General features: G+C 36.1%; 1 protein-coding gene across 3 annotated transcripts in view; it reads right to left on the reverse strand.

The window, feature by feature from the left end:
* Positions 1 to 16,455, reverse strand: part of TMTC2 (transmembrane O-mannosyltransferase targeting cadherins 2) — a 423,341-nt gene that overhangs the window by 214,713 nt on the left and 192,173 nt on the right. The window lies entirely within an intron of this gene.

Here is a 16,455-nt window from a genome sequence, read left to right on the forward strand (position 1 = left end):
CACATCATTAAGGCTGCTTGGTGTGGCAGACACTCTTCTTCTATGTGCTGGACATACACCTGTAAGAAGAAACGAGAGCCCATGTGCTCTTGGAGCTTTGTGTATTCTACTCTGCCTAGAAAAATACTTTGAAAGGAGAAAAATCTTAGTGTTTTCAATGATAGTTTTCAAACCTAAAGGACCATCAATATCAATTGTGAGCTTTTAAAAATACTGATACCCTAGTCTGACTAAAATCTCCATAGGAGACTGTAATATATAGGCAAGGCTGAGAATCATCACATATTTTGCACAAGTCTAATTCTTATTACTACCACTAAAAATACTGTTGGACTCTGGCTTTCATTTCACAGTCTAAGGCATATTTTCCTCATTCTAAATGAAGAAACCATAATGAAACATAAATAATGCTTTCTTTCAGTCTCTGGGACAAACTGAACTCAGCATAATAAATGAAAGTCAGGCTAAAAAGGAATTGAGGTCTTTGGAATAAGTAGAATTCAGGGTTGAAATATTCAAGTCTTGTTGTGACATTCAGAAGACAGAGGGTTCGTTCTCAGAAAAAAAAAAAGTGAGACTTCTAAGTATGAACCACAAAAAGCAAATAATCCAATAGTAAATACAGATGTGAAACTACAGACAGGAAATTCAGAGAAAAGACAACAATAAACATTTGAAAAGATGCTCAATCTCATTGATTAATAAAATGAAAGTTGAAGTGAAAAGAATATATTTCAAATGAACCTAAGTGAAAAAAAAAAACATAATTGGATATTAAAGTCCCTGAAATTGTGTTGAAATGACAACTATCGCACATTGTGAAAAACATAAATTGTACAATTTGGGTGGAAAATTTGGAAGTGTTTAGGAAAATTAATAATTTGTATTCTCTATCATTTGGTAATCTGGATTTAGTTACATACTCTCTAACAAAACCTCTTAGATCTAAATACAATGTCATCTAATGCAGCACTATTTATAAAAGCAAAAATAAGGAAATAGCTAAAAATTTCAATAGAGCAATATGAAAATAAATTATGGTATGACCATATAATCTAATCTATAAGGTAATTAAAAGGAAGACCAGGGCTTCCCTGGTGGCGCAGTGGTTGAGAGTCCGCCTGCCGATGCAGGGGACACGGGTTCGTGCCCCGGTCCGGGAAGATCCCACATGCCCCGGAGCGGCTAGGCCCGTGAGCCATGGCCGCTGAGCCTGCGCGTCCGGAGCCTGTGCTCCGCAATGGGAGGGGCCACAACAGTGAGAGGCCCGCGTACCGCAAAAAAAAAAAAAAAAAAAAAGGAAGACCATGTATATAAACTATATATAATATAAAGAGATACAAATATTTATATATATGCATACATATATATCAACATGAAAAATGCTATATAGCAATTAAGACAAACAAACCAAATCATTTTAAAGTAACATGACTAGTGAATAATCATTGTGTAAAATATTCGTATCATAAAACCATATTGGCTATTCAGGAAAAAATACCACCTATTTTTCACAAATGCATACATATATATGTAAAGGTTTTTTGTTAGCTTGTTTTTGTTTTTTTCCCAGTCTAGAAATAATTACACCAAACATGAGATGATGAAATCTCTGGGACAGGATAGGGCAGGGAGATGGACTGATAGAAAAGAGACAAAGGGGGCTTCAAATTTCTGAGTAATTGCTATTTATTCACAGCCTCCCAAAACTTATTGTAAAAAACAAGGTTTGACAATTCGATGTGCCTAAACGTATATTTCTTGGGTTAAAAAAAAATTTTTTTTTTTGAAATATGCAAATAATGTTAACAAATGTAAATTCTGGTCATAGGTACTTAAGAATCTGATGTGTTAGTTCCTATAATTTTCTATATTTAGTATTTACTGTAGCTATAATTTTATAATTGTTTCTTAATTAAAAAATACTTTTCCATGTCCCTATTCAATCTATCTACAATTATTTTGTGATCCTTGCCTTAATTTTGCTAGAAAATCTCTTAATTTCATAATGCACCCTAGTTGGGATACTAAATTATGATAATATTACCCCAAAGCACTCTTTTATATCTGGGGTATAATCACTGACACATCCTTGAATCCCCAGAAGCTAATACACACTCTGACATTTGTAGGTATTCAAATAAATTATTCTTAAACTAACTCTGACCCTCAAACCAAAAGTTTGTTTATACCTATCATCTCACACATTTTGAATCTTGTTATGATAAATCCTCACTCCTAATCCCTTATGAAGCCTCATAAATTAAACAATATTGCACAACTCCAAGGCTATTTAAAAATAGCTTGTTGTCATCATATACAGAAACTTGGCCATGTCACCTTTATATCATAACACCTTTTGCCTGTTTCCATCTTTCTCCATGAAAAGTACACACAAAAGCAATGACATATGTTCTGGAGGAACAGTTTTCTGACTACAACTTCATTCCAAAAGTAGAATTAGAAATGGGAAATTGATTGCATCACTAAAAAAATTCTTATCAGACGCATTTTATGTCAATTATTGAAGAGACAGGGTTCCTTCATGGTTTAATTCACTGTTTACTTACAAAATGATATAAATCTGCTTTATGAAAGTCTAATTTCTCTAAAAGTTCAAATACATTCATCTTTAAAAAAATTCTCCTTTAACATAAAAAGCGAAATCAGACCTAATCTCCATTTCATTTTAAAGAATTATACACTGCTAATCACAAAATCTTAGAGGGATTTTTATGGAACTGTCAAACACAGGAAATCATAGAATGGAAATCAGCTAAGAATATAAAGTTCATGGTTGACAATTTTATCTCTATGCTTTGGACACACTAATCAAATACAAGAATGTAGCTACAGCTTAAGCAAATAATGAGAAATTTATCATAGAACATAAAAGTCTTTCCTACACATCACCTGAAATATGAAGGCAAAGCTGATGAGAAGACCCTGCCCTATTAATTAGTGGTGATGTCTTCATAGAAGCCCTGTGGTGATTTTCTCCTATGGGGAGTCTTTGACTAAAGAAATAATACAAGAGAAAAGCAAAATTCAACTACAACAGCTCCCCTCTCTATTATTCAAGGAAAACTCATGATGGCAACCTCAATACTGTCTTCTGCTCTCACAATCTGTGAGACATAAAGGAAACTGAAAGGATTATTTTAGACTCAATGAAAGAAAAATGTAAACATTCTGCCTTAAAGTATTAAAACCATCATGAGACTCACTTTTTGGCAAACTAATGAAAATAAATTACTTAAACATAAGGCCCATTTAATTCCAAATTAAGCCCTTGGCAATGATAGTAGAGTTGTAATAATAACGTAGATAAAAATCAGTATCTGAAAGTTATAAGAATAACTGAGAGAAAAGGCTATCCAGACATAACAAAAATCGAGCATTCCCTATTTTGTATCCACCATTCATCACTGAAGTCATAAGCTTTCACTTTATCAACAATATAGGATTTCTCCTCGCTGTCCTCCTCTCTGAAATAGTTCTCACTGGAGACTCACTCCAAAACATGAATGCAAAAGCAGATTTTTCTGAATATGTGACAAAAAGGAATGTATGGCTAAAAGTATAATTAGAAATTTTTTTCTAGAATATATTCATGTGATTAATCAAAGTTTTGCCATAACCAAGTTGTCAGGTAGTTCTGTTTCCCTTCAAAGGAAAAATGGGTTTCCTTATTAATAATTACCCTCTATACAACATCAGAAACTTTTTTCCATACCAACTAACAGACAAAAGAATTTTAATGTTTGGTATTTCAAAAGCTATAAAGAGGTTCAATGGGTGGGCATATCCAGTCTTTGTGAGGAAAGAATTTACAAACTAAGGGCATTTAAAAAAAAAAGTATGTTGGTGAGATACTTCACACTTTAGATGATAAGGAATTTTTTCATTTATTCAAGCTGACTCTACAATACACCATAATACTTTATTAAGTTTGGCCATCTATCAGGAAGTATTTCACATACCCAGAAAAATATTTAGCATCTCAATAAAATCAGTTATAGATTGAAATTCACTGATGAAAATGTACAGATTTTTTTAGACCAGATTATAACTTACCCAACAAGGTTTTCATCAAGGGAAAGTATAGTTATATAAAAATCCAAAGAGTGTTGAAGCGTATTCATGTATCTGATATAAGGAATGACACAGGATATTTATCTGAAGTTTAAAATCAAATATATTTGGATCGATTTGGTAGTAAAAAGCCACCAGAAACAACAGGATTTTCTTTCTTATTTCAATTACAACCACAACTATTAGCCTATTTGAAATCTTCTCATATTTCTTCATATATATGATACTAGCTAACATTGGTAAAAATGGACATTTAGAATAGTTTTTAAATGTGATGTAAAGAGAAGAAACCTAAGACAACCATCTATTCTTCTTTCATTTAAGCGTACTTGAAAACACCTCCTTAATTTTACTTAAAATTTTGTTTTATTTATTCCTTAAAAGGTGTTACCTAGTGTTCACATCTTGATTTCAAATACCATTTTCCAATAAAAGGAACCAAGGTTCCTTAGAGAAATGTACTGATTTTAGGACTGGAGCAGGAAATATACAAGATGATCCTGGAGCATCTTGTAGTGCTAGAAGGTAAGAAAGTGCTCAAAACACACACACACACACACACACACACACACACACACACACTCTCTCACGCACCCACCCATGGGATGTGGCAAAGTGCCAAAGGGACACAGGAGCTTACTTAAAGAGCTCCCCTGGCTGAAGCCAGAACAATTTGAGCAGTAAAATAAGTAGTATTGGGTTATAACCTAAAGTATAAAATATCCATGAGTCCATACTGATAAATAAACGATATAATAAAACGATATGAAAAAAGGGGAGCAGGAGGGAATAACTTTACAGTAGAGAAACCTGAAAAACACTATCTCAGCCAAATGATCAAGGTCAACCTGAACAGTGATAAGTCATGTTGATAGCATGTACCCTTCATCCTTGATATTACATGATGCAAATGTCACTTTATCTGTGTGATTCCTCTCAAAACCCATAAACCCAGTCTAATCATGCAAAAAACATCAAGCCAATTCTAATAGAGAACACTTTACAAAATATCTGACTAGGAATCCTCGAAACTGTTAAAGTTTATCAAAAATAAAGTTTAAGAAGCCACCACAACCAAGAGGAGCCTAAGCAGACATGACAAATAAATGCAATGTGCTATCCTAGATGGCATCCTGGAAGAGAAAAAGTACATGAGGTAAAAATGAAGGAAATCTGAAATAACTATGAACTTTATTTAATAACAACATATCAGCATTGGTTAATTAATTGTAACGCAGATACTATACTAGTGTGAGCTGTCAATAATAGGCAAAACTGTATGTGAAATATACGGGAACTCTGTTCTACTGAAGTTTTCTGTAAGCCTAAAACTGTTCTAAAAAATAAAGTCTCTTTTAAAGAACGGTTGTTACTAGAATAAAAGCTGCTAGAAACCAAACAAAATTAAATAGATGGCCTTTGATAGATCAATATCTGAAAGCTACGAGCCAAGAAATATTAATAACTGACAATTAACATCAACATAAGTGCCTATTAACATTTTACATGTCTTCAAAATTAAAAGGATAGAACAACAAAATGAAGTAAATGCCCATTTAATTCAGGTTAAAGGACCACAGTTGTTTATATGGATTGTATGAGAGATGATATACCAATTTCAAATCCTGTTTGGGTTTTGTCTGACACTCCACAGCTTCTGTAGTTGACTAGAAACCCCCAAACAAGAAGCAAATATCAAGGAAAGGATGCTTCTAAACACATAGCTAGGGTGTTTTGGTTGGCATGGTGACCCAGTCTTCCTCATTAAGCTAACATGGGGAAATCAAGCAGTTAACAATTCCTTGTGTACCCATGGCAAGCTGCTTCCAGAGGTAACTATTAGAAACTGAAGTACCCAAAGAATTCAATTACTGAAACTGCAAGGGGTGTGCCACAGCCCCTACCCCATTATACTAAAAGCTAGCCCCTGAATGCCAGCCTTCAGAGTAATCTTGTTTAGCTTAAAATAAGGGGTTTAACACTTCCCACCAGGCAGTGCGCTATGGTCAAATCAGGTTAGCCATGAAACAATCCAGCCTTTATGAAGAAAATATGTGAAGAAAATAGCCTTCGTGACCTAAGAAACAAAAAAAGCTTTAAACCAAAGAAGACACCTCTCTATCAAAACACTTTTGGTTCTTATTAAGCTTCTTTGCCTATACTTTAAGATGACACCTAATAGGGCGAGAAATCAAAATAAAGGAGCTCAAAATTAATTGAATTTGGAAAAGGACCTCTTTTTCCATCCATTTCTCCTCAAATGGGCAACTGCATTGCAAATGCATTTCCTGCACCAATGGATTAAACAGCAACATTCTTTTAACTCTGTGTGGCTTTAGTGAGACAAACCAGCCATTATGAGATGCGTTCCAGTCTCATTAATGAGGTAAGCATGTGAGTCCAGCATTTTTGGAAACATAAAGAGACAAATTATAATGAGACTTCACTTAGTGGGGAGGCCAAGAGACATCCATCTTCTCTCAAAGAGAATAGACAGCTATTTAATGAGTGTGGGAGTTTTCCTGTGAAGACACAAAAGACACCAATAAGAAAAGGAAGATTTTATACATATATATATGTATATATATACATATATATATATATATAAAACAACATACATACCTAATAGGTAGGTGTTCGTTAATAAGCATAAATTTAATGCTTAATGTCTTTACATGGAAATAAATGTGTCCCCATTCTATAATTACACTTGTCTTCTGCTAAATATGAAGAGTAAATTCAATGTCAAAATGGATGAATGATTATTCACTTTCTCTAAGGGTTAAAAATGTAGCCTTTTATCTATATAATTCTCATGTGGATTTTGTCTATATTCGCAAAATACCCACTGATGTATACAATAACACTTTTTTTTGATTGGGAAACTGAGGTAGAGTAGTCAGAGTCTTTGAAAGAAAATGTTCACTTGGGAAAACATCCATCAATTTTTTAAATTCGTCTCTCAATATCTGGTGATTACAACCATTCAGAAATTCCCAGACAACACTCTGGCACATACTTAGGCATTATAATTATTAGTCATTCAGAGCAGAATTAAACAGAACTGGAATTCTCAATAAGAACACCTGAGTAGAACATTCCAGGTTTACTAAGCAAGGAGAACGGGGGGTCATCACCTCTCCTCCCCTTTACCCTTGCCTAACTGAAAACAGAATAAACAAGTGCCCATGCCAGATTTTCAAGTGATCAGAGTAGGAAGGGAAGTTACGGTTACTAGAATCTACTACAGAAAAAAAAAAAACAAAAAAAAAAAACACTACTTTCAAAATTTTTTGGGTGGACTATTTGGTTTGTTTTCTTGAATATAGGAAGAGATGTGAGGAGTAGCAAAGTAGTGATATCAGCGGTAACCTAAGGCTAGTTATTTGAAAGTACCTTAAAAACAAAATTTGAGTCTAGGGATGGGTGATGTGAGAAAAGACGAAAAATATAATTTGAGTTCTCATGAAAATAACAGTCATCTCTCAACGTCTATGCATCTTATTACTCTGAAAGTGAAGTTCTTCTGGAAAGTAAATAGTAAACCTAGATGGCAATACTTATTATAAAGAAGTGGGATATCTTTTCTAAGAGCACCAAGTAATATTTGTACCATCAAATAAGCATTTTTAAATTCATGCTTTTATTAGCTGAAATTAATCATCAAAAGGGTGACCCTCGATTACACTGACTTCATGAATAATAAACTAGTTGCATGTTTCATGTTATGCAGACACAGAAATGTTTCATATAGCTGCCAAGTGGCCATGAGCCAGATGTTTGAGAACACACGAAAATACTAGCAAGTTTTCAGTTCAGATTCTGTTCTGATGGCCTCTCCAAGTGTGTCTTACTTGCCAGAAGCTTAGCAACTTAGCAAAATGCAATTTTGGGAGCCCACTGGTGGTGGCTACCAATCTAAACAGATGGAATTTTTATGTAAATATTACCTACCTAATTTCTTTTTTTCCCTCTTTTATTGTGAGATTTGAAATTAAATTTTAATCATATACTAACTTTTAAAGATTATATATGTGATCTAAGGTGTTTCAGAAAGTTCATGGGCAGCTTCACAAGAAGATTTTGAAACAGAAAGGAATTTGACAACTGTGAAACCCATGTAACTATTGCAGTATTTGTCTTCCACTTGAATAAGATTTCAATACAACCCAAAAGTTTGATCTTACTTCAAATTAGTTTAAAAAAAGAATTCTGCATTTATTAAATACCTATTTTGAGGGCCATTAAAACTCTCCCCATTAATCTTCCTTTTTAAGCACGTCCAGCCTTTGGATTTATCATTAAAGTAGTAGATTTCAAATCTGGTTAAAATCTGTTTTTTTTATTAAGATGCAGATCTTTGATTTTTAGCAATATCAATTTTAAAAAATCCTAGAGTTAAGATTTACTGCAAAAATCTCTCAATGAGTCTTCAAAACATATTTGGATAATTCTTTCAGCCCAACACAGCTCCAATTAGCACTAATCATTGCCATGCCCTAATTATTTAAAATTAAATAAATTGAACTTACACGTGCAAACATTTTGCAATTCACCCTGCATCCACTTCTCTTTTCAAGTTAACTCATAAGATTAGACAACTTGGTTTAATAGATTATTATCATTGGATTAGATCCAAAAAGCATTCGTCTTATGGGAATTTTGTCTTGCTTTAATAGTTGTGGTTTAGTGGATGCTCCCGAACTAAATTGTCAATCATTTTGATTGGCTCCTGGCCCCAAGAACCCTGCTGGGAGACAAGCAAGAAGCTTTTTTCCAGGTGTGTGACTGGTACTCAGTAAGTGTGGATGAAGCAAAGGGCAAGTGGAAAGGACTGGTTAAAATACCTGACTGGGCTGCTCCGGCTTCCAGCGCCATACTTAACATGCCCTTGTTCAAACACGGTAGTTATCCCTGTCCCCGCGTAACGTGACCAGTTAGGCACCTTCAGTACAGCAACGAACCAGCAACACTTAGAAGTGTACAAACTCATGCAACCCATGCCACGGGCAAATCGAACATTAATAAAACCCACAGTGTATAGTAACACTGTGCTATAACTTTTGGTAGCCAGAAAATAATAAAAATTACAGGATAGGCTTGAGTCTTTATTTAGCCTCTGTGACTCAAGCATTCCCTTTTAAGGAGTATCAGGAAATTCCATTCTCGAACAGGTTCCGTAGCAACTCCTAAACTAAACAGCCGCAAAATTTTACAATGAGGATCATATTTCTTAATAAATCCATTTTTCTTCTATTCTGGACCATCAAATCAACCCACATTATCTTGTTCCTTTAATAATCTAAACAAATGCAGGTTATCCAAATGATATGCTAACATGAGTACAAATTAAACTCCATTCTATTTTTCCATGAGAGACCAGATATTATGAGGAAAGAGAGAATTGTGTGTAACTGCCTAATGAATTCAAACACCTGTTAAGTCATTTTATCCCTCCCAGATAAGGCCCCAGAATCTAGTGAAGAGAGCAGTGCCTAGAAAACAACATTCTATTTTGTCATTATATTTCACTGTGAAATGTGGGGTGAAATCATTTATTAGTAGGAGTAACACTAACTATGAAGGTTTAGTAAACATTTTACAGAATGTTTTTACATATATTATCTCAAGGGATGCTTTCTAAAACCTTGTTTGTAAACTTTGTGAATTTGTATTTTACGAAATGGTAGGTGGGGGCGTCCCTGGTGGTGCAGTGGTTAAGAATCTGCCTGCCAATGCAGGGAACACGGGTTCGAGCCCTGGTCCAGGAAGATCCCACATGGCACGGAGCAACTAATCCCGTGGGCCACAACTACTGAGCCTGCTCTTTGGAGCCCGCGTGCTACAACTCCTGAAGCCTTGTGCTCCATAACAAGAGAAGCCATCACAATGAGAAGCCGTGCACCACAACGAAGAGTAGCCCTGACTCGCCACAACTACAGAAAGTCCGCGCACAGCAACAAAGACCCAACGCAGCCAAAAATAAATAAAAACATAATAATAATAAAAAATTTTTTAAGAAGGGTAGGTGGAACTCAGACGAAATGGGTTGGTCAGAATCCCAGAGCTAATGGGTAGAAGAACTAGGACTCAAAGTTATGTCCTTTAGGGCTTCCCTGGTGGCGCAGTGGTTGAGAGTCCGCCTGCCGATTCAGGGGACACGGGTTCGTGCCCCGGTCCGGGAAGATCCCACATGCCGCGGAGTGGCTAGGCCCGTGAGCCACAGCCACTGAGCCTGCGCGTCCGGAGCCTGTGCTCCGCAACGGAAGAGGCCACAGCAGTGAGAGGCCCGCGTACCTCAAAAAAAAAAAAAAAAAAAAAAAGTTATGTCCTTTCAAAGTCCAGGGTGCTATGCCCTCCCCCTCCCCCCAACCAAACCACACAGCTCCCACTCTTCAACCACCATCTCCAGTCCTTCAGCAGCCAGGTTCCTTAACCTGCTCTCATGCTCTCCAACCTCGAGGTGTTATCCAACATAAAAGACCATCACTTCCCACAGGAGAGGCTCATAAAACCACAGATGGGGAAATGCTAGAAGAAGTCTAGAGATCAGAAATCTCTATTTGTAAAAGCCCAGAACTTTGGAAATTATCTCCTCAATGTTTATTTTTGCAGTGAGGAAATGGATGTCCATAGAGTTTAAATGTGTTCCCCAAGGACAGAGAGCTATTTGGTTGAGGTCAGGACCACAGATTTCATCTGCCTTTGTGTTTGTGGCAAGGAACTTGATCCCTCTGCTTCTATTTTTAATGACTACTCTATAACAAGAAACTATAATGATTCGGGAATAATTATTAGATTCCAATGTCATGGACCTAGTATTCAAAGCTGTCCAAAATTTGGCCCATCTTTACTACGTAAACTTCAAAATTCCCTAAGTAAAAAAAATATATATTTTAATAGATCTCTATTGGAGTATAATTGCTTCACAACACCATGTTACTTCCTGTTGCACAACAAAGTAAATCAGCCATATGCATACACGTCCCCACATCCCCTCCCTCTTGAGCCTCCCTCCCATCCTCCCTATCCCACCCCTCTAGGTCATTGCAAAGCACCGAGCTGATCTCCTTGTGCTGTGCTGCTGCTTCCCAGCAGCCAACTATTCTACATTCGGTAGTGTATATATGTTGATGCTTCTCTCACTTTGCCCCAGCTTCAACCTCCCACCCCATGTCATCAAGTCCATTCTCTATGTCTACCTCTTTATTCCTGCTTTGCAACTAGCTTCATCAGTACCATTTTTTTTTTTTAGATTCCATATATAAGTGTTAGCATACGGTATTTGTTTTTCTCTTTCTGACTTACTTCACTCTGTACGACAGATTCTAGGTCCATCCACCTCACTACAAAGAACTCAAATTTCATTTCTTTTTATGGCTGAGTAATATTCCACTGTATATATGTGCCACATCTTCTTTATCCATTCATATGTTGATGGACATTTAGGTTGGTTCCATGTCCTGGCTATTGTAAATAGTGCTGCAGTGGACATTCTGGTGAATGTCTCTTTTTGAATTATGGTTTTCTCAGGGTATATGCCCAGTAGTGGGATTACTGGGTCTTATGGTAGTTCTATTTTTAGTTTTTTAAGGAACCTTCATACTGTTTTCCATAGTGGTGGTATCAATTTACATTCCCACCAACAGTGCAGGAGAGTTCCCTTTTCTCCACACCCTTTCCAGCATTTATTGTTTCTAGCTTTTTTGATAATGGCCATTCTGACTGGCCTGGGGTGATAGCTCATTGTAGTTTTGATTTCCATTTCTCTAATAATTAGTGATGTTGAGCATCTTTTCATGTGCCTCTTGGCCACCTGTATGTCTTCCTTGGTGAAATGTCCATTTAGGTCTTCTGCCCATTTTTTAACTTGATTATTTTTTTGATATTGAGCTCCATGAGCTGTTTGTATATTTTGCAGATTAATCGTTTGTCTGTTGTTTCATTTGCAAATATTTTCTCCCATTCTGAGGGTTGTCTTTTCATCTTGCTTATGGTTTCCTTTGCTGTGCAAAAGTTTTTAAGTTTATTAGGTCTCATTTGTTTATTTTTGTTTTTATTTCTGTTACTGTAGGAGGTGGGTCAAAAAAGATCCTGCTGTGGTTTATGTCAAAGAGTGTTTCTCCTATGTTTTCCTCTAAAAGTTTTAGAGTGTCTGGTCTTACATGTAAGTCTTTAATCCATTTGGAGTTTATCTTTGTGTATGGTGTTAGGGAGTGTTCTAATTTCATTCTTTTCCATGTAGCCATCCAGTTTTCCCAGCACCACTTATTGAAGAGGCTGTCTTTTCTACATTGTATGTTCCTGCCTCCTTTGTCATAAATTAGGTGCCCATATGTGCATGGGTTTCTCCCTGGGCATTCTATCCTGTAACATTGATCTATATTTCTGTTTTTGTGCCAGTACCATACTGTCTTGATTACTGTAGTTTTGTGGGATAATTTGAAGTCAGGGAGACTGATTTCTCCAACTCCGTTTTTCTTTCTCAAGATTGCTTTGGCTATTTGGGGTCTTTTGTGTTTCCATATAAATTGTAAGATTTTTTTGTTCTAATTCTGTGAAGAATGCCACTGGTAGCTTGATAGGGATTGCACTGAATCTGAATTGCTTTGGGTAGTATAGTCATTTTCCCAATATTGATTCTTCCAATCCAAGAACATGGTATATTTCTCCATCTGTTTACGTCATCTTTGATTTCTGTCACCAGTATTTTATAGTTTTCTGAGTACAAGTCTTTCACCTCCTTAGGCAGGTTTATTCCTAGGTATTTTATTCTTTTTGTTGCAATGGTAAATAGGAATGTTTCCTTAATTTCTCTTTCTGATTTTTCATTGTTGGTGTATAGGAATGTCAGAGATTTCTGTGCATTAATTTTGTATCCTGCAACCATACCAAATTCACTGATTAGTTCTAGTAGTTTTCTGGTGGCAAATTTAAGATTTTCGGGCCTCCCTGGTGGCGCAGTGGTTGAGAGTCCGCCTGCCGATGCAGGGGATACGGGTTCGTGCCCCGGTCTGGGAGGATCCCATATGCCGCGGAGCGGCTGGACCCGTGAGCCGTGGCCGCTGGGCCTGCGCATCCGGAGCCTGTGCTCCGCAACGGGGGAGGCCACAACAGTGAGAGGCCCGCATACCACAAAAAAAAAAAAAAAAAAAAAAATTTAAGATCTTCTATGTATAGTATCATGTCACTGGCAAATAGTGAGTTTTACTTCTTCTTTTCCAATTTGGATTCCTTTTATTTATTTTTCTTCTCTGACTGCTGTGGCTAGGATTTCCAAAACTATGTTGAATAAGAGTGGCGAGAGTGGATATCCTTGCCTTGTTCCTAATCTTAGTGGAAATGCTTTCAGTTTTTCACCACTGAGGATGATGCTTGCTGTGGGTTTGTCATATATGGCCTTTATTATGTTGAGGTAGTCTCCCTCTATACCTATTTTCTGGAGAGTTTTTATCATAAATGGGTGTTGAATTTTCTCAAAAGCTTTTTCTGCATCTATTGAGATGATCATATGGTTTTTATTCCTTAATTTGTTAACGTGGTGTATCACATTGATTTGATTTGCATATATTGAAGAATTCTTGCATCCCTGGGATAAATCCCACTTGATCATGGTGTACAATCCTTTTAATGTGCTGTTGGATTCTGTTTGCTAGTATTTTGTTCAGGATTTTTGCATCTATGTTCATCAGTGATTATTGGTCTATAATTTCTTTTTGTGATACTTTTTTCTGGTTTTTGTATCAGGGTCATGGTGGCTTTGTAAAATGAATTTGGGAGTGTTTCTCCCTCTGCAATTTTTTGGAAGAGCTTGAGAAGGATGGGTCTTAGCTCTTCTCTAAATGTTTGATAGAATTCGCCTGTGAAGCCATCTGGTCCTGAACTTTTGTTTATTGGAAGATTTTTAATTACGGTTTCAATTTCATAACTTGTGAAAGGTCTGTTTATATTTTCTAATTCTTCTTGGTTCGGTCTTGGAAAATTGTACCTTTCCAAGAATTTGTCCATTTCTTCGTGGTTGTCCACTTTATTGGCATATAGTTGTCTGTAGTAGTCTCTTATAATCCTTTGTATTTCTGCAGTGTCATTTGTGATTTCTCCTTTTTCATTTCTAATTTTATTGATCTGTGTCCTCTCCTTTTCTTGATGAGTCTGGCTAAGGGTTTATCAATTTCCTTTATCTTCTCAAAGAACCAGCTTTTAGTTTTATTTATTTTTGCTATTGTTTTCTTCATTTCTATTTCATTTATTTCTGCTCTGATTTTATGATTTCTTTACTTCTACTGACTTTGGGTTTTCTTTGTTCTTCTTTCTCTAGTTGTTTTAAGTGTAGGGCTAGATTGTTTATTTGAGATTTTTCTTGTTTCTTGAGGTGAGATGGAATGTTATAAACTTCTCTCTTAGAACTGCTTTTGCTGCATCCCATAGGTTTTGGGTCATCGTGTTTTTGTTGTCATTTGTTTCTATGTGTTTTTTTATTTCTTCTTTGTTTTCTTCAGTGATCTCTTGGGTATTTAGTAGCACACTGTTTAGCCTCCATGAATTTGTGATTTTTTTAATAGTTTTTATCCTGTAATTGATTTCCAGTCTCATAGCATTGTGGTCAGAAAAGATGCTTGATATGAGTTCAAGTTTCTTAAATTTTTTGAGGCTTGATTTGTGACCCAAGATGTGATCCATCCTGGAGAATGTTCCATGTGCACTTGAGAAAAAAGTGTATTCTGTCACTTTTAGGTGGAATGTTCTATAAATATCAATTAGATCTACCTGGTTTCTTGTGTCATTTAAAGCCTGTGTTTCCTTATTTACTTTCTGTTTGGATGATCTCTCCATTGGTATAAGTGGGGTGTTAAAGTCCCCTACTATTATTGTGTCACTGTCGATTTCTCCTCTCATGGTTGTTAGCATTTGCCTTATGTATTGAGGTGCTCCTATGTTGGTTGCATAAACGTTTATAATTGTTATATCTTCTTCTTGGATTGATCCTTTGATCATTACGTAGTGTCCCTCCTTATCTCTTGTAACAGTCTTTATTTGAAAGTCTATTTTATCTGATATGAGTATTGCTACTCCAGCTTTCTTTTGATTTCCATTTGCATGGAATATCTTTTTCCATCCCTTCACTTTCAGTCTATATGTGTTCCTAGGTCTGAAGTGGGTCTCTTGCAGACAGCATATATGTGGGTCTTATTTTTCAATGCATTCAGCCAGTCTGTGTCTTCTGGTTGGGGCATTTAATCCATTTACATTCAAGGTTATTATCGATATGTATGTTCCTATTACCATTTTCTTAATTGTTTTAGGTTTGTTTCTGTGGGTCTTTTTCTTCTCTTGTGTTTCCTGCTTAGAGAAGTTTCTTTGGCATTTGTTTAAAACTGGTTTGGTGGTGCTGAATTCTCGTAGCTTTTGTTTGTCTGAAAAGCTTTTGACTTCTCCATCGAATCTGAATGACATACTTGTTGGGTAGAGGAATCTTGGTTGTAGGTTTTTCTCTTTCACCACTTTAAGTATATCCTGCCACTCCTTTCTGGACTGCAGAGTTTCCACTAAAGAATCAGCTGATAACCTTATGGGGATTCCTTTGTATGTTATTTTTTGTTTTTCCCTCGCTGCTTTTACTATTTTTTCTTTGAATTTAATTTTTGTTAGCTTGATTAATATGTGTCTTAGTGTGTTTTTCCTAGGGTTTATCCTGTATGGGACTCTCTGTGCTTCCTGGATTTGGGTGACTATTTCCTTTCCCATGTTAGGGAAGTTTTCCACTATAATCTCTTCAAATATTTTCTCAGACCCTTTATCTCTTCTTCTTCTGGAACCCCTATAATTCGAATGTTGGTGCATTTAGTGCTGTCCCAGTGGTCTCTGAGATTGTCTTCAATTCTCTTCATTCTTTTTTCTTTATTCTGCTCCTCGGCAGTTATTTCCACCATTTTGTCTTCCAGCTCACTTATTCATTCTTCTGCCTCCATTATTCTGCTAGTGATTCCTTCTAGTGTATTTTTCATTTCAGTTATTGTGTTGTTCATCTCTGTTTGTTCTTCAGTTCTTCTAGATCTTTGTTAAACATTTCTTGTATTTTCTCAATCTGTGCTTCCATTCTATTTCTGAGATTCTGGATCATCTTTACTATCATTACTCTGAATTCTTTTTCAGGTAGATTGCCTATTTCCTCTTCATTTATTTGGTCTTGTAGGTTTTTACCTTGCTCCTTCATCTGTGACAATTTTTTTTTGCCATCTCATTTTTATTTTTTTATTTTTTTAATGAGTGGGATTGTATTCCTGTTTTACTGGTTGTATGGCCTGGGGCTTCCAACACTGGAGTCTGTAGGCTATTGGGTAGAGCTGGGTCTTGGTGCTG

This window comes from Mesoplodon densirostris, chromosome 11, assembly GCF_025265405.1.
Source record: "Mesoplodon densirostris isolate mMesDen1 chromosome 11, mMesDen1 primary haplotype, whole genome shotgun sequence".
Lineage (NCBI taxonomy): Eukaryota > Metazoa > Chordata > Mammalia > Artiodactyla > Ziphiidae > Mesoplodon > Mesoplodon densirostris.